Genomic DNA, 13,161 nt, shown 5'->3' on the forward strand with positions numbered 1-13,161 from the left:
ACTTAATCTTTGGTCTCAATATTTTTGTAGATCTTTAAAAACGACAAATATCTCTTATACACAATACATTTGATATATCAGGTGCATATTATATGTTTTGACAAACCTCACCTTAAATATTGTTATTTTCTAACAACATTTTGTGTGTTGCTCAAAGAAAAACATTGTGGTGCATTATATTATATTCAAGGTTTTATCATTTGAGGCATTGCTTAGGTCAGTTTTGAAAGGGTTCTGTAAAAACACGCTCACATTTTTTCCAAGACAAAAACTGTCTGGAATGGTTTGAAATCAACAAAAAGTCAAAACCTAAATGTGTATTTCATCTAAAAAGCGAATTGTTTAATTAGTGAAGTTGCTATTAAAACTGTTGCATAACTGAGACACCTGTCATTGTTACATTATATTTACCTTACAGTATTTTCTATAAATCCTTCATACACATTAGCACTACCTGCTGTGATAAAACAGAACTGCATTTTACATCTCTTTAATTGTGGTGAACTTGATGATGGGTTTTTTTCCTATGAAGCAGGTCAAATATTAGTTAATGCTGAAGTCAAACAGTCAACTAGAAAACTATTTTTTCTTAGTTTCTTGACAAATATGTTATTATGTTTTTCATAAAATAATTGTATAAGTTACATAATTGAATTCTTTATATATATATATATATATATATATATATATATATACAGTATATATATTTACATGGTTTAAATTAAGAAAATTCTGAAGATTTATATTGTAGGAATATTTTGAAGTATATATATATATATATATATATATATACAGTATATAAGGAAATAAATGTTTCTCTCTTTCTGTCACTGTTGGGGAAGAAGGCAGATTGCTAATGATTATTTTCTCATAAATGATAAAATATTAAAATAGATCCACGCACCAGCATGTGGCCTTGTTATACAGTAGATATGTGTCAGTGATTGAGAAGCACAATACTAAATTATAAACATATTGGGCGATGAATAATACAACAAATGCGTGGTTTGAATTAGGAAGCTAATAAAAGAATATCATATTTCTTCACAAATATTAAAATACGACAAAACTTAAATAATGAAATGACCAGACCCCTGATATATAGTTGCAAAATTATGGTTAGAGAAATAAATCTACCACGACTGCACAGTTTAACTTTAAATTTATATTCGGGCAAATACAGATGTTTAGCACTAGATGTCACTGTGGACCCCTTTGTTAAAGCACACCATCAGAGCTCTCAACAAATGACATCAGTCATGAGCAACTGATAGAAATGACTTCGTTTGTGTAGAATAAACACGACACCACAGAAATGTGTTTTCATAGCAGGTGTGTGTTGCCCTGAATGAACAGTATTCATTAAAAGAAAGCACCACAGTACTACATCCTATGTGCTGAAACTTGGACGATGGAGCAGAAATGGTGTAAAAAAACTAAAAGACAAATTTTGTTTTTGAGAGTAATTATCACTATCACTATTGTGATTATATATTAAATGTGTGGACTTTAAACTTGCTAAAACTAACTGCTTGCTTGCTTGTGTGAAACGCACTTCTAAAATGTTAAGTGGTTTGAGGTGGTTGTCAAGGTGTTGTTATGCGGTTGCTATGGGAATCGTGGGGAGCTTTGTCTGGTTACTGTGGTTTACTAAAGATGTCATTCTGAGCGGTTATGAAATAGAGTTAAAAGAGTCTCCATGAGTCCATTCTGGTCTAGATGTTAACTTCAATCTAAGTGTATTTCAGTAATGCTTTACAATTCGAAATAGCTTTAAAGGAACATGAAATTATAAAAAAGTCTATGGGATGTTCGTTCTTCTGGGAGGTACTGACAGACGGATTCGTTTGTTATTTGTTTGATCTAATTGTGTCTGGTTTAGTTGAGATTTGAAACGGCTCTGAAATGACAAACAGAAACTTTGCTTCTGACCTTACGGTGATGAAATGAATATTGAAATAATATCAACTAATGTGGGAGGGTGCGGCACACATAAAGCTATCAGACAACTCCAGCTGGTGTTGCCAGCAACAGGAAGTTGGTTGCATTTGTGTGTGTGTGTGTAGCAGGATGTGGCAAGCAGCTCAACTGTTGAACCAGCGCATGGTTCCCTATGGCTGGTGCTAAAGGAACTGAAACTAGTTGTTTTTCACAGGCAGGTTCACATTCAATGAGCTCAACTGAATTCAATTGAAACTTGTCAACACAATATTGCCAAAGTAGAAAAATCCCATGAAATATATCATTAAAACTCAAAATCTCAATCACAGATGTCATTTTAATGACACATATTAGTGTTTAATGCACTGAGAACATTTAGCAACATTGTAACCCACTGCTGCAACTGACAGCACCAAAGCATTGCAACTTTTGCACAACAGTAGTTGATAATGTGTTGTCAGTGATCCGCTTGTCAATTTGTTTTGCCCTTACATAACCTCGATCATGTGTTCTTTTGCCATTCTCCACTGTCTAAGTGTGATCCAGGGTGCTGCTATGACAACCGTATCATGTAGAAATCACATGTCCTTGTGATGCTTTCAGTCTTCCTGCTCACAAAACAACCCTGACACAGTTATTGACTTCACTCCGCTTATACCAATGTTTTTACCCAAAACTTGACTTAATGTAAACTTAAACAGATCTACTGTTTTTTGTTTTTAAAAAGAAGACTACATCAGCAGGTTTAAGTATTTACACACTAAACATGTCTGGAATACATAGACTCGGCAAAATAACTATGTATTCTTAAATGGGGTCACTTAGTTTGATTCATAAAAGTAGTAAACCTTGAGTACAGTAGTTTACAATGTTTTAAATAAAAAGCAACACATACATAAAAAGGAGCTGAATGTACGCTTTCCTTTTGTGTTGTAATATTCAGACATAAGAATAAACAGTAGATGTGAGAGATTTTTAGACCAAGAGACCAATCAGTAATCAGTCATTTGACCGGACATGGACATGTTCGCTTACAGCAGATTATTTTTAAGTATTATAAACCCTTTGATGCACTGACAGAAAATAATCTGTACTGAACACAGATAGAAGCTTGAATCCAAAAGGGGAACCAAAACAGATATTCAATCTTTATCAAGACCTGTGAGATACTGTGAGATGTTCAAGGTTTGTGTGTGTGTGTGAGAGAGAGAGATATATAGAGAGACTTGTGTCTCATCCCCACCTTCAAAGAAGTAACCCCCCCCATCCGTCCCACAGACCTGGAAAGGAGCACATGTTGCCACCCTAACTCCACCCCTTACCTGGACCAAACCCATTCATCACTTCCCCGTCGTCACTGAGGCCACCACACCCAATTTTAGTTCAACATTTATAGACACTTTTCTCATTTGAAACGTTTGTTTGTTTTGTGTTTCCATAAATTGACCCCCACACTGACTGTAGCTGTCATCACTCACACAGCGTACAGCGGACGCTCACACTAGTCAGGGGGTTTATTATTGATACACACATACTTATCACACATAACTACCACACACACACACACACACACACTACAAGAATGCGTTCACTAACGGCTTCTCACAGTTTACCTTCACAGCTACCCGTCACACACTGTGAGTGTGTCATACTGCAGCCCACACACATGCAAACACTGCAGGCAGAGTGCATGCTGGGAGTCACAGGCTGTTTCTGCACGTTCTCTTGAACTTCCGTTCTCTTTCTCCGCGTTTGGATCAATGACATTTAAAGGAAATCTGAGACCTTTTAATAAAAATCATGCATGGGAATTCTAAAAAAAGAGGTCCTTTGCAATTCAAATTTAATTCAAATGTGCTGGTATACTGTAATTTCAAACAAACATTTGTTCTAATTCTCAGAAACATACTCAAATGTACACTTATGTAGACTTGACTAATACTGAAAGAAAAGTACATTTGCACTATACATTTGAAGTTTAAATAATAATAATATACTTTAAACATGAAAATATAAAGATTACTATGAACCTTTAAATATGACACTATATCACTTTAAGACAACTTACAAGTACACTTGCAGTATAAAAACTACTAGTAGTTTACACAGAGTATAGACTTCAAAGTGTACTTTTATACACTAAAATTGGCGCATGTATTGCACTAGTAATCTATCAATGTTTTACAAGTTTACTTGTTGTATAGTAGGAAAAACTAGAAACTTGTAGTCAACAATACACACAAAAACAGTTGGAACTTAGATGTGTACTTAAGGTTAAACACTTAAATTATTATAAAAAGTATACTTTGCAAAGTGTGCAAATTTAGTGCAGTAGTATTGAAAAAGTACACAACAAGTATACTAAAATGACATTAGTATAGTTACTACATTCTTGAATTTGACCAACGTATCTATAATAAAAGGAACTTCACCTATTTATAAAATAAGTTCACTTTGTGAATTGTGCACTAAAGTTTAATATTAATTAATGGGTCTGGATGCCGTTTGCCTCTATTATGAATCAACAAGTCTGCGAAGTGATTCATAAGAAACAGATTTCATCATTATACCAATGTCTTCTCACCTCTGGCCGGTCCCGTCAGATACCCCCCTCCTCCAGCAAGCATCAGAGAAAGGGCAGATGGCTCATTACCATAAATAGGACAGTGAAAGAGAGCGAGGCCGTACAAACCCCGCCATAAGGATACTACTCCCCCTTCAAAAAAAATGAAGTAAAAGAAGAAACGGTTGCTAGGAGAGAAAGAAAACAGCTCCAGACCCCCTTTATTGTCAGCATTAGTGTTAGGAGCCCCTCACTGCTCCTCTCAGGGCCGTGCCCGGCTCTTTCGCTCAAGGACAGATGGCCGATGGGCCCCACCGGCCCGCGGCTGCACGGCTTCATCCAACCCCGTAGGAGCTGGCAGCAGGTCCTCACACCTTCTCATGGCCAGCCCGAGTGCGGAGCACGCCTTTACCTGCACTAAGTATAGAATATGTCCACTTTGTCCTTTAAGCTTACCGGTGATCTGAGAAACGACGCGGTCGCTCTTTTAGACACTTTACTGAGTTCTCAGTTTTGGTTGAATGTCAACTTTGTCTCAGATTCTCTCTAAAATTCTGTAATAATTGAGATCTTATTGTGATGTCTTTTGTGAATTTTCCATGTCGTGGGACAATGGAACTCATTTATACACACACACACTGTTGCCAGGTTTTCATAAAAATCTTTATTATGTAAAAAAGTAGCGTCCGAGCTCCATCAGCCCAGCTATTCACCCTCAAAATCTGTATCTGATATTTTGAGAAATGTCCCAGTGGTGTTGTGTCCATACAATGGAAATCACTGGGGTACGATGTTGTTTGATTACCGACGTTATTCAAAATATCTTCTTTTGTGTTGTGCAGAATAAAAAAGTCATGCAGGTGTGGAATGACATAAGGATGAATTGTGACAGTGCTCGGCTTATCAACCTTAGAGAGGATACAAAGAAGAGACGGACAGACTGAAGCAGAAATTAATAAACAAAGAAAGACCATAAAAACAGCCTCTTTGTGTTAGAAGAAGAAACAGTGTGTGTTGTTATGGAAAGCAAGGGAGGAGAAGCTGTAGCCGTAGCCCTGATTCACTGTCTCACCACCTCCCCGTGGCTCCTGGTTGCGTAGGAACACGAGGCCCGGTCTGCCCTGTGGACACTTTCGCTTCATTAAGCTGCGCTCACTGAGGCAGGAAGAGCAGGGCAGCACGCGTTCACACACACACACACACACACACTGTACAGCTCGTAGGCCGGTTTTCCCCACACACCCAAAACTCAGTGAGGCTGCAGGCAAAACATACATACACACATCATAAAAACACACATACAAACACATCTGTGCCCTCATTCAGCGTCTGCATTTATCTTTACCCTACGATTACACACACTTGCCAAGTCAATCTTATTCTCATGTCATTCCAAAGCTGTATGACTGTCTTTCTTCCTCACAACACATAAGAAGATATTTGGAAGAACGTTGGTAACCAACATTGACATCCATTGTATGGACAGAAAATCCAAACCTGTATATGCCAGAACACAAAAGAAGATATTTAAAAAAATGTCTCTGTGATTTCTGTCCATACAATGGATGTCAATGTTGTTTGGTTACTAACATTCTTCCAAATATCCTCCGTTGTGTTTAACAGAACAAAGAAATGTATGCAGGTTTGGAACAAACTGAGGGTGGGTAAATGTTGACAGGTTTTTTATTTTTAGGTTCACTGTCTAAATTACAAACCCTTTTGAAACTGGTTTGTTTGATGGTTCTTAACTGTGAACTTACAGTTGTCACGTGTCACGTGTTTTGTCTGGATTTGACTCACTCGTATGGAGAAAATACATTGGAAACATTGCAAATTGCTTTGTATGAAAGCATCTGCCAAATGCATCCGTGTGTAATTTTATAAGCCCTTTACTTGAAAGGCTTATATGTCTTTCCTCTTTGAGCTTAAACATTTCTCATTAAAAAAAATTAAATCTTCCAGTGGGCAAAGTAAAACTCATGTGAGGAAAGTAGTCTCTCCTGCAGGGTATCTGTCATGTCATGCTTGAAGATCTCTGTTAAAACAAAGATGGCAGCGTTCGCATGTCATGCGGCCCACACTGGGGCCAGTGACAGCAGCAGGCACAGCATCACAATTGTCCCATGAGACAAAAGCGCACTTGTGCCTGAGGTTATGGGGGTGTGGGTGAGGGGCCGGGCTATGAAGCTCATAGAAGCGGGACACAAGTACATCCAAAGCTAGTTTTATACGTTCTAAATTAAATGTAAAACATGTTTTCAGTATGATGTGATGTGATGACATTGTATATCTTATTTCTCTTAAACAGCAATGAGAAGTCTTCTGCTTCTGAGATGTTTTACTTAGATATTAAAATAACCCAGTACCCAAAGTGTTTGATATTTTAGAGAAGATCAAATATGACAAACACATCAAGATAATTGTATGTGATGTGGCTAAACACTCTAAGTCATGCACTTTACACTTAATTAACTTCCAAAGGTGTTCATCAGCCTGTAGGAGACCACACTACCAAAGAAAAACAGAATTTACAGAGGCAGTAAAACAACAGGGGATCAATAGGCTAATTTGATTGCATCTACAAACAGTGTATTGTGCATTCAAATGGCTTTTGTTAGATGAACTGAGCCGCTGTTAAAGTGAGACACCAAAACAAAAGATAAAGCCAGACATTTAAAGTGATAGTTCACCTAATTCTGTCTGTATAAGCGTATGTGAAACTATGATGATATAAAACCTTTTTAAGTCATATTTCACACCACAAGGTTACTTAGTCATCAATTCTATGTTTAAGTTCAATAATGACAAAAAATTTGGAACCATTGAATCCTGGAGACTTCTTTAGTGTTCACTTCCTGGTGGTGATAATCGAAAATTTGTCTTTTGTGAACAGTCCGCAAAATACTGTAATCCTTTTAATTCCTTCCATGAAATTTCCTTTTAATTACTTTCTCAGTCATGCATGATGTAAAATATAGAATCTACATTTTTATAAATGAATCAATATTCATTATTACCAGGCTTGGAAAATCAAAACTTTTTTATGATTATGTAAATGAAGAAATATTATACAGCTGCAGAAAAAAAGGGACTAATCCACAACAGTTTAAACAATCTTTTTAAGTAAAATGATCTGTGAACTTGTGACAACATTTCTCGCAAATGAAAATAAAGGACCTATAATTTTTATTAACAAAATGGAAGAAGAAAACTATTTCATAATCATATTTCAACAAAAAACAATACATGTTTTACATGCATTTTAGGTTCAGTTATCAACTTTCGTCTTTGATATTTCATATCACTGTTGAGTGACTTTCTGTCATTCCTGATGTTTGTTTCTATGTTAATTGAACAGAAACTGGACTGAAATAGCACAATATATGCAGAAATGATGATTAAAAGCAAAATTGGAGAAGTCTCTTAATTTTTTCCGCGGCTATATATACAATTTAGAAACATCAACAAGTTTAAAGTAGACACATCAACGACTAACAAAATATATTCTTAAAGACGTGTTTTGGATGTGTTCATCTGTTACTTCCCACATCATCGTTATTAAAATTAAGACTTTTTCTATTACTTTAATGACAACTTTCTTAGAGCCAGTCCATACGTCACTAATTGTGTTTATTTACACAATGCATATTTATTGTACATACTGTATCTAGTTCAAATCAAACTCGAACTTTTGGATAATTGCACGGCAGTGCAATTGCGGCAAAGCATGTCGAGTGTTTTATTAACTTCACGTGTCTATCAGTACAGATAAGAGTCAAGCAGGAGCTGTTGACACATTTCATAAAGGCCCGACACACACAAAGAGCTGTCAAACACTAGACTTCTGTGAGCAAACACACTCCGCTGTCTCAGTGTTTAATAAGGCTCTGTGTGTCTCCCGTGGAGATCCATCCACACATCACATCTGGAGTAACAAAGAGTCTGTTAATGCGGAGAGCTGTCCGAACGCTCTCAGCTTAACCATGTACGTTTACTTATGTGGAAGAATCTCAGGTCACAAAACATCACTGAATCTAAAGCAAAAAAAAATGAATGTTTACCTTCCAAATTTTCAATACCATAATGCATCCACATTTTTTGCACCTGAGGCTTTTTGTATTTTTATGATATTACCATTATACAGTCATTTCTAAATGATTGTGTACATTTATACCAACATGGATTCGAAGCATTTCAGAGTGAAAATGAATTTTGAAGGAGAAATTTGTGGGCGTGGCTTTCGTCTTTCTCCGATTTGATTGGATGCAAAAAAACAGCTGTTGCATTTTGAAACGGAAATGGCACCAGACTGACAGTTAAAGGGAGGAGTTAAGGGATGCTCCGCCCATGCCGTCTAATATACGTCATCGAAGATAGATAGTCATTACAGGACCGAAGTGCATTTTCAGATTACGAGGGCACACGTATTAGAGAAAGAGAACAACCCAGATTAATAACTATTTACAATGAAAGGTGCAATATTTCATTTTTAATTTCACTGGGACTTTAACATATATAAATGTATGTTGTTTTGCATTGTAATGAGAATGCAAAAGAAATCTGATTGTCCTAAAGGCGTTTTCTTTAAACGTTCATACGTTACTAACAAATCTTGTGAGATTCAGTGATGTGTGTGTAATTTGTTTATGTCTAGTTTAGTGAATGTGTATGCTATGTTACTGAAGTGACCAACAGTGGTCAATTGGAATAATATTTTTCGTCTACAAAGTTTTCCATCTGAAGTATATCAGAAGCCAACACACTTCTCTGCTCTGATACTTAACTGAGCTTCCTACCTAGACAGCATTCAAAGTCATAATTGTGCAAACTAGTATGAAGCTATGTAGATAGCAGGAAAAATCAACACATTCCTATTTCAGTCATTTCTTAAGGACTAACCGTAGCACTACTTGCGAAAAACATAAAACAAAGTCTTTAAAGTGGACGTCATTTTTTTATAAAAGCAAAGGCGAATGGCCAATGGGAGTGCCACAGTTAGTTGGTTCTTGCCCTTAGGTGAATGCAAATAGTTCTTGTTTACCCGGTTTGGCCGCCCTGACGTCTTTATCTATGTAAATGCCCTCAAACTGCCAGACAATGAAGGAGGGTTTGGTGTGTTATTGCTGCCATCAAATAAGTTTCCACTAGCGTCACTAAACATTTCACAAATATCCAAGTTCTTACAAACATCTAGATCTTTTTTCCACTCTTTATCATTTTTGGACACAGATCACCCCAGCAACTGCATAGCCACCACCTAGAACGCCCTAACAATGCCCTAGTAACCGAAAATCAATTGTGTTAGAACACCCCTGATGACTTTGGCACTAGTAGTCTATCACTTTTGGATAAAATACATTTTGATGAATACTTTTAGCCCAATATTTACCTTCGCTGTGTACACAGAAAAACAATGCGTCATTGTCATTTTAACAGGGCGGCATGAAGCTCGGGCAAGTTTGCATGCAAGATGATAGAATTACAGCAGGGAGTCTCGCTTTAATGTGATATGGACGACTGCAGAGATGGGTTTGTAGACCTCGAGTACATTTAAGGGCCGCCTTAATTCAATAACCCTCCACCACCAGATACGAGTGTCACGGCTTGTTTTGATTAAGTACAGAAACAAGCGTGTTTCATGGACGTATAAGAGCAAGAAAGTGTCAGGGATAGAAGGATGAAGACTCTCGTGAACAAACCAACCTGGTCATTAATGGAGTGTTTTATTAGCTCTAAGCCATCTGAAATGGAGCTGCAGTTCCTGCGTGTGTGCCGCTGATGCCTTTTGGCAGGGCATTTGCGCTTACTTTAAAGCGGTCGGATTGGTTTTTCTGCATGAAAGGGTCTCAGTGAGCTGAATACAGCGGTCTCTAGCCTGCTCAGATTTATGGGCTATTAAAACAGCAGGGCATCTGACCAATACACCAGCACACGCAGACCGTCCCCTCCCAGCGCAGACACACCCTTCCACATCTCCATCCTTTCATCAGTCGCAGCGCTTGTCTTCTTTGATATATAGGGATAATGTACAGGCAGTCGGTTGTTATCGCAGAAATAATCCCCGACAGTGTGATCTTTCCAACGAGGAAAAGCCATTTACTATCAGTTTTAAGGTAATAAACGACATTCAAATGTCATGAACAGGCAATTTGGTTTAATCATTTGTTAATATAGTGTCAAATATGCTTATATTTAATTAGTCAAAAAAACGTTCAAAATGATTTGATGGTTGTATCCGGGTTACCATGTGTTATTAGTTTTGAGGGGTTGTTATCTGGGAATAACCTGCAAAAGTCGCCTCTGGCCAATCAGAATCAAGCATTCCAACGAGCCTTGTAAGAACTGGTGATAATACACGATGCATACAATGCTTTAATATGCTTGTTGATAAATCATCGCATCCCACTATACGATCAGGTGTTGGAAAAGTGACAACGTTCACCATTGGCCTTCATGTCTATGGACACAAAACCACAAAAGGCGGCCACACTGTACGATTTTTATAGTTATTTAAGATCGTTGCTTGTCACACTAAACGAACATGATCTCAGTTAAAGTCATGTCACACATCTCACATGTAATTTATGACAGACTGTACGACACATGCAAGAAGATCGTCCAGCATTCCAGTTGGTGGCAGTAATACACAAATTTGTCGTTTGTCAAACGCCAAAAAACCCAAGAAGAAGTTCGTCCGGAGTTTACGACTTGATACAGTGGTGATGAAAAGTCGAACAAAAATTCTTTCTCCCTCCATAGTTCAACAAGTTTTCTTCTTGTACAGTCCACCTCGCTCTTTTCGACATTGCGTCATCACGTCCTGTGCTCCTATTGGTTCCAGATTAGACGGTCATCCTATGAGACGGCAAACTGCAGGATAGTAGCAAAAAATTTTAGACACTGCCAGAACTTTATCGGAGGACAAATATGATCGCAGTGATCATTAATCGCTGATCATGTCAAACTAGCGTTAAAAGACTATATATCTTGGCATAGGATCTAAAAAATCGTTAAGTATTACAAATTTTGTCTGAGACGCCAAAATCTTAGCAAAAATCCTCAGAGAGTTCTCAAAATATCTTCCACAGAAGAAAATAGTATATTACAAATTTTGAACAACAGAAGAGAAACATTTTGTCTTTTAGGTTAGGATAGGGTTCTGTCAATGGACTGTATTGTTTTAAAATAATAAGCCAACTAAGGATATAGATGCAGGGTCATGTTCTACTTTGCTAAATATGCAAAGATGCATAAACCACAGTCCTCTCACACAAATTTTGGGCGTAACATTTCAGAATTTCCCCAAGCAGCTGACTAACATTGATACAAATGATACAACAGTCACAAAATCCAGTGCGTCTACACACCACCATTAGTTATCACAACCATTCACACAACGGTTTTCCATTTTGCTAGCAAAAATCCGGGCTCAAGAAATCCTGTTTGTCTTGTTGAACAACCATATAAGCGTCATGTTTCAAAATGGTACCCTATTACAATGACCTGAATTCCTCTTGCTTTAAATCCCCAGGGATTATCACTTAACTCTGGGTTTCATAGCACGTAAGTGCAATGCTAGGGAGTGTGAAACCATATCATCAATCATACTATCAATGGTTTTCTTTGCCTGTAGTGTAAACAGTCTGACATTGTGTCTTGCCACCATTTTTAGGCGGTCCTGTGTGCTGTGAGCGATAAATCTTGTGCTACTGTTTTTGTATCCACGTGTGAGAACAGCAGTTGGGTGAGATGGAGCAGATGCACCAGGCCAATGAGGTCATTCTAGTATACAGTTGTTTTGGTTTCTGCCAGCACTGGATTTTTTTAATCTCCAAACCGCTCAGTAGTCGCAGATCAGTGCACTTCACATGATCTGCAATGAATGTAGAAAATTAACATTTTATAAAGTGACACTTATGTGTCAATTCATAAAGGCACACACTTTAGGGGCGAACAACGTGACAAACATGTTTTTAAATGCCAGGTTAAAGCTACTTTTAATGCTGGGTTAAGCAAAGTTTAACACTCGTAATTGTTGAGGAGTATTAGCACTGCAGTGTGTTAAAAAATCGGTGTGTTTGAAAACATTAATAAAGTTGCATAGTTGTTTTTGGTATATTAGAAAAAAAAAGATAAAAAAAATATTTCCTGATACGCTGTAGTTTTGCAAGATACATAAATACCCAAACAACTCACGCCCCCCCCCCCCAAAAAATTCATAAGAATAAATAAAATTGCGATAAATATAAAACTATTTCTTATAATAATTTCTCTTTTTCTAAAATATCTACCAAAGATAGCTACATAATAATTAAATAAACCAAACATAACCTATAATTGATAAACTCGTGTTTAAGTACAATCCCATCCATTAGCACGTGCCAGATCCGTGGCCGCAAGTCTCTCAAATTCAAGCATTGGCCACAAAAGTTTTGCGACCTTCACGTAACGCGCAAACAAATTGTATTTTAAACTCCTCTGGTAATAAATTAAGGCTTGACAGCTAAACACAAAAATAAGACCACTAAGGATTCCACACTCTTCACTTTACCTCGTATCATGAAGGAGATTAAAACATGTGAAAACACAAGAAGCTTCAGCACTCGCGCGGGCTGCAGCAGTTGCCAGGGGACGTCTAAGGGGAGGGGTTATGATTG

The 13,161-nt window shown here is 37.4% G+C and overlaps 1 long non-coding RNA gene across 1 annotated transcript; it reads right to left on the reverse strand.

Moving 5' to 3' along the window:
• Positions 1-11,710: 11,710 nt before the first annotated feature.
• LOC130431443 (uncharacterized) lies at positions 11,711-13,148 on the reverse strand. The gene is made up of 2 exons (XR_008908251.1): positions 13,056-13,148; positions 11,711-12,377 (listed from the first exon to the last, which is right to left on the reverse strand). It is a non-coding gene; the product is annotated as an uncharacterized LOC130431443 (long non-coding RNA).
• Between the last annotated feature and the right edge of the window lie 13 nt (positions 13,149-13,161).

The sequence above is a fragment of the Triplophysa dalaica genome, chromosome 11 (assembly GCF_015846415.1).
Source record: "Triplophysa dalaica isolate WHDGS20190420 chromosome 11, ASM1584641v1, whole genome shotgun sequence".
Lineage (NCBI taxonomy): Eukaryota > Metazoa > Chordata > Actinopteri > Cypriniformes > Nemacheilidae > Triplophysa > Triplophysa dalaica.